The sequence below is a fragment of the Ictidomys tridecemlineatus genome, chromosome 3 (assembly GCF_052094955.1).
Source record: "Ictidomys tridecemlineatus isolate mIctTri1 chromosome 3, mIctTri1.hap1, whole genome shotgun sequence".
NCBI classification, from domain to species: Eukaryota; Metazoa; Chordata; class Mammalia; order Rodentia; family Sciuridae; genus Ictidomys; species Ictidomys tridecemlineatus.
The window spans coordinates 60681722-60687721 of record NC_135479.1 but is presented as its reverse complement, the minus strand read 5'-3'; the positions used below and the strand labels follow the sequence as shown (position 1 = coordinate 60687721).

The following is a 6000-nucleotide window of genomic DNA, read 5'->3' as shown; positions in this document are numbered from 1 at the left end:
AGCACTACAAAAATAAAACAACAAAACAAAAATCGAAAAACCTTTGTGGGATGGAGAATTTGTATTTTCATCAAGTTCCCACGAGATGCTGAAGGTGCTGGGCCACTTTAAGAACACTGGTTTAGAGTGCTGAGAGGGCACCCAGCCTCTCAATGAGACGCTCCCACATGGATTATCCAAGAGCGGAGGATGAAAGATTGAGGAGACAACAAGAAGAAAGGATGGACCACCTGGTCAAGGCAGCCGGAGGGAGACAGGGTAGGTCAAAGATGCTGAAGCCCCTGGACTACATCTCCCAGAGAGCATCGCGCCAGCTACCGCGCGCCCTCTAGAGGCGGCTGGAGGAGTAGGCGCCGCGGGGGAATCTCTGGGACCTTTGACAGAGCATCCGCGAGCGCGGCGAGCCAGGGCTGCTGCGAGCTGCAGCGGCACCGCGGAAGCCCAACAGGAACCTAAAGAGGTGGGTCAGTAGGAGCTGCGCCGGCCACTGGCTCCTTTAAGCGTAGTTGCGTTGTCTTCCCGATTTAAGCGGGCGAGCGAGAGTCCGGGATTACGGGCGCAGGGACACAGGACTGCCCCTCTGGGAAGACGCGCTGCGGTGATTGCCGTGTGGCTCCGGTACCTCTTCGTGCAGCAGGTCCTGTCCCCAGTTGGAAAGGGACGTCACGCTCTGTCCGATTCACTCTGGGAATGGAGGGACCAGTGCTGCAGGTGATAGTGTCAGGTGGCCGCCCCCTCCTCTCCGGGCTTGGGGAGGAGGTGATTGGCGCAGGATCCTCGGACTGAGGGCCAGGTGGCTCCCGAAGACTGTGGCCCTGGGAGGCATTCCTAGCCCTTGAAGTGGTGGGACGGGTGCCTGGGAGCTCCTGGCCGGGGATCCTGGGGCCCGGGAAGCCTCCCACATCCTCCTTGATGATGCCCGAGGTGTGTGTGTATGAGGAGGGGGTATTGCTGTGTAGTGTCAGGATCTAAGACCTTGGCCATCCTCGCGCCCACAGAGCTCTGCCCGGCTTCCTGTCCTGTGGTGACCTCGGAAGGGCGCCGGTGCCGGTCTCCAGGGTTAGCTCGCGGTGCAACCGCGCAGTGCACCTGGTGAGCCCAGGAGGACCGGGTGGATGCTTGTGGGTGTCCCGGTAATGCGGAGCCTGTCGTGAGTGCAACAGTAACAACCACCTTTCCCAAATGCCTTGAACAAAATTAGTTTTATGTTCTTATTTTTTAAAACACCAAGTTTGATTCCGAATATCTTATTTTTATTTCGTGGGAGCTCCATTTGCCAGCACGCAAGTTTATATAATAAGCAGTGTACGCTTTGGGCGGGGGGGGGGAATTCCGGTGAAGGTGCTCTTCCTTGCCCTCTATCGGATGAATTATGTTGGACTGGTTGACATGCTTATCCATTAGTAACTGCAGTAGCTGGAGGCGAGAGATAAAGTGTTTTTGAGTAGAGTCACAACTCAGCCCTTCAGAACGATTTTTGGTTTTAACAGATTTTGGTTATCCAGTTTCAAACACTCATTTCAACGTTTAAGATGGGGATGGGGGGGGAATGAATTTGTCAATCCTAATAGCTTATTCTATAGAAAATAGCTTTGCATAATTAACTTTCAAAACAAGCAAGTTGAATATGTAGATCCGAAGCTAAGCCTGCATACCGAACTCTGTATATGTTTTAATACTAGGGTTTTTTTTAATTGGTGATTTTTAGTTGTAGGTGAATACAATACCTTTATTTTATTTATTTTATTTTTCTGTGGTGCTGAGGATCGAACCCAGTGCCTCACACTTGCAAGGCAAGGGCTCTACCACTGAGCTACAACCGCAGCCCCTCAATACTAGTTTTAAGCTGATTAGTTTGGCTGTTCCAGTTAGATAATTTTGTTGTCTGTTAAGAGGCAACACCATATGTCTCTTTCTAATTTTTGTGCTTCTTATTTCTTTTCTTCCATGGGTCATTCTCTTGACAGTGTTGACTTTAAAGGTTAAACAGGACATCTTCTTTGGGCTTAATTTTAGGGGAATGCTTCTCCTGTAAAATCACTAAGTGTGCTCTTATGTTAGTATTTATTCCTAAGTACTAAGAGTTTAAAACTTGGGGATGTGCTTTGGTTTTTCCAAATGCTTTTGTATAGCATTCATTGATATGACCATGTAGGCTTCCATCTTAAAATTACTAACATAAGTGATTATGCTGCTAGATTTTTTTTTTCCTCTAAAATCTTGGGATACTTTGAAGTGCACTTTTGGGTAGTTTGGTAGAGTCAATAACCTAACATTTTATTTGGGGTTTGCTATCTATATTTATAAGCAAGATTGGTATATAGTTTTCTTCCTTCCCCATTTTTGTGAGCTCATAATTAAGGTTTTGCTCTCCTTACTGATTAAGTTGGGAAACTTCCCATCATTTTCTGTGCTCTGGAGCAGAAGAATTATCTGTTCCTTGAAGTTTCACAGAACTTGACTGCAGACTGCCTGGGCTGCTACTTATGTTTTCTTTCTTCTTTCCCTTCTTTTTTTCTGTTTTGGAGATTGAACTCAGAGCCTCACCCATGCTAGGCAAGCCCTTTACCACTGTGGTACATCTGCAGCCCTGCTGATGTTTTTTAGGAAGTTGATATCAGTATTTAACTTCCTTTTCATTTTTTTTCATAACCATTGATTTCTCAGGTTTTCTATTTCTTCAAAGTCAATTTAATACTTTCTATTTTTATAGAAAATCCTTAGCATTATTAAAATTTAATATATTTTAACATGATGTATGTAGTATTCTAGAGTAAGAAAATAAACTCATGTATTTATGATGTTATCTTTCTTGTTAATATTAATGCTTTTGGTGCTTTTTCTCTCTTTTTATTGGTAAGACTTGCTTAATGATTGTTTTATTAATCCTTTCAAATAACCAGATTTTGGATTTATTGATTAGTCCTATTGATTTTTATTCTTCTATTTCATTGATTTTTATTCTTTATCTTTCTACTTAATTTGAATTTATTTTAAGCTCTAATCTTTTGAATTGAAAGTTTGGATTAATCTTTTTGTATATATTTTATTTTTTAGTTGTACTTGGACACAATATGTTTATTTCATTTATTTATTTTTATGTGGTACTGAATCGAACCCAGGGCCTTGCACATGCTAGATGAGCAGGCACTGCTGCTGAGTCACAACCCCAGCCCCTGGATTAAATTTTTTTTTTTTTAATTGTTTCAGGGCTGGAGTTGTGGCTCAGTGGTAGAGCACGTGCCTGGCATGTGTGAGACACTGGGTTCAATTCTCAGCACCACATATAAATAAACAAATAAAATAAAGGTCCACTAACAACTAAAAATATATTTATATATATATAAAATTTAAAAAGTTTAGTTGCAGATAGACACAATACCTTTATTTTGTTTATTTATTTTTATTTGGTGCTGAGGATCGAACTGAAGCTGAGGTCCTGTAGTCTAATGAACTGTCAGTTTTTATAACTATTCCCAGTGCCCTTAAATTGAATAGAAGTTTAAGTTTATTGGTTATAGTTCATGTTCTCTATCTCCCTAATTTGTTTTTCCTATTAATTATGAGAGTTGTGGTAAAGATTTTGATTCTTGTACATGTTTTGTGTTATGCTTCTATTGGATATGTGAATACTGATGTGTGTTTGTGTGTGTGTGTACACCATGTATATAATTTTGATTCATTCTATTTTTTGTGTATGTAGTACTGGGGATTGAACCTAGATGTGCTATACCATTGAACTACACCCCCTACTCTATTTTATATTTTATTTTGAGGCAGAGTCTCATTAAATTGCCCAGGGGTGGCCTCAAACTTGGGATCCTCTTGCCTCAGTCTCCCAAGTTGCTGGGATTACAGGTATATACCACCACATATAGCTATACATTGTATTTTTGAAGCTGTGTTTTTAAGTGCTTCGAGATTCACAATTTTTATATCTTCTTGTTGAACTGTAGTTTTAAAACTTTTTTAGATGTTTATGGACTTTATTTTATTCATTTATGTTATTTATTCATTTATTTTATTCATTTTATGTTGTGCTGAGAATCAAACCCAGTGCCTCACACATGCTAGGCAAGTGCTCTAGATACATCTCATTTAATTATTTTGCTTTTAATTCTATTTTTTCTGGTATTAATATTGTTATGTTTTCTTTTTGTTAGCATTTATCTGGCATTTTTTTTCACTTATTTATTTTAAATTTTCTGTTTTGTTTGACTTGTTACTCTAGTGATCAGTGATTTTTTTGTTTTACTTATTAATCTTTTATAAAAATTGTAAAATATACGAACACAAAATTTACTATTTGACCATTTTTAAATGTATAGTTTACTAGTGTCAAGTATATTCACAGTGTTGTTGAGAACATTTTCATCTTGCAAAACAGAAATCTACCCATTATCTGCTCCTCTAGCTCTAGAAATTACATTTCTACTTTCTATGACCATCTATTTTAGATTATTTTTTTGTGGGAGTGGGATACTGGGGATTGAAACCAGGGGCACTTAACTACTGAGCCACATTTTTGAATTTTATTTAGAGACAGGGTCTTGCTGAGTTGCTTAGGACCTCACTAAGTTGCTGAGGCTGGCTTTGATCCTCCTGCCTCAGCCTCCCAAGCCACTGGGATAATAGGCATGTGCCAGAGCACCCAGCTATTTTAGATTCTTAACATAGTACCTCATCAAGGTTCATCTATCTTATACAACATGTAAGAATTTTATTCCTTTTAAGGCTAAATGATATTCCACTTTATGTATACATCACATTTGCTTATTTGTTCGCCTGCCAATGGTGGGTACTGGTGCTGCTTCCAAATTTTAGCTATTGTGGGTAATGCTGCTATGACCATGGATGTACAAATAGCTCTATGAGAACCTGTTTTCTGGATCATAAGCTAATTCAATTTTCAATGTTTTGAAGATTTGCCATAATGATTTCAAAAGAGGCGGTACCATTTTACACTTCCACCAGTGAGATATAGGGTTCTAATTTCTCCATATCCTGTCAACATATGTTATTTTCTGTTTTTTTTTAAATCATCCACTTAATGGGTATAAAATATTATAAAATTCTATCTTTTTTTTGTGTGTGTGTGTCTATGTGTGTGTGTGTGGTGCTGGAGATTGATCCCAGAACCTCACCATGCTAGGCAATTGCAACTGCTACACACACCATCTGTTTTTTGTTTTTTATTTTTATTTTTCCAGTTGTAGTTGGACACAATACCTTTATTTTAATTTTTTTTATTTTTATGTATCGCTGAGGATCAAACCCAGTGCCTTGTAGGTGCTAGACGAGAGATCTACCGCTGAGCTACAACCTCAGCCCCTGTTTTGTTCTGTTTTTTTTTTTTTTTTTTTTTGAGACAGGGTCTTGCTAAGTTGCCTGGGTTGGCCTTGATCTTGAGGTCCTTCTGCCTCATCCTCCCAAGTAGCTGGGATTTGAAGGGTACACCCCCAGGACTGGCTTGAAATCTTTGTCTTTTAATAGGCATCTTTAAACCACTTAACATTTATTTTGATTATGATATTTGGGGGCTTATTCCTGTTGTTTTATTTCATTTTCTATTTCTTGCTCCTTGCTAGCCTCCACTCATTATGCAATTTTTGTTGGATTGAGTTTTTCTTGTTCCATTTATATCTCTCAAGACATGTAAGTTACATATAATCTTCCTACTCGGCTGTGGTTAGGTACTCATTTTTTTGGCAATTTTTCATTGAGAAACATGTGCAAAGGTGTAAAAACTACAAATGTCTAGCTCAATGTATTTTGGTAAACTGAATATATATAATCAGCTTTCAGAATAAGAAGAAAACTTTTCCTATGCTCCCAAACCTGCTTTGTTGTGCTCACCATCAAGGATAACCACTATTGTGTATAGTTCTGTTTTAATTTTGTAGTGCCATGGATTGAACCCAAAGCCTCGTGAATCCCAGGCAGGTACACTACTACTAAGCTACACCCACAGCCCCTCTATTTTGATTTATAACACAATAG

At 39.3% G+C, this 6000-nt stretch overlaps 1 protein-coding gene across 4 annotated transcripts in view; it reads left to right on the top strand.

Annotated features, from left to right (window-relative positions):
- The first annotated feature begins 277 nt into the window (after positions 1-277).
- Specc1 (sperm antigen with calponin homology and coiled-coil domains 1) overlaps positions 278-6000 on the top strand; it is a 272253-nt gene continuing 266530 nt past the window's right edge. For 3 of the 4 annotated variants that reach the window (XM_078042956.1, XM_021720554.3, XM_021720558.3), the window contains exon 1: positions 348-460. The gene's annotated coding sequence lies outside the window, so the exon portion shown is untranslated. Of the gene's footprint in view, positions 461-6000 lie in introns of all 4 variants that reach the window. The other variant, XM_040269588.2, reaches the window with a different exon arrangement.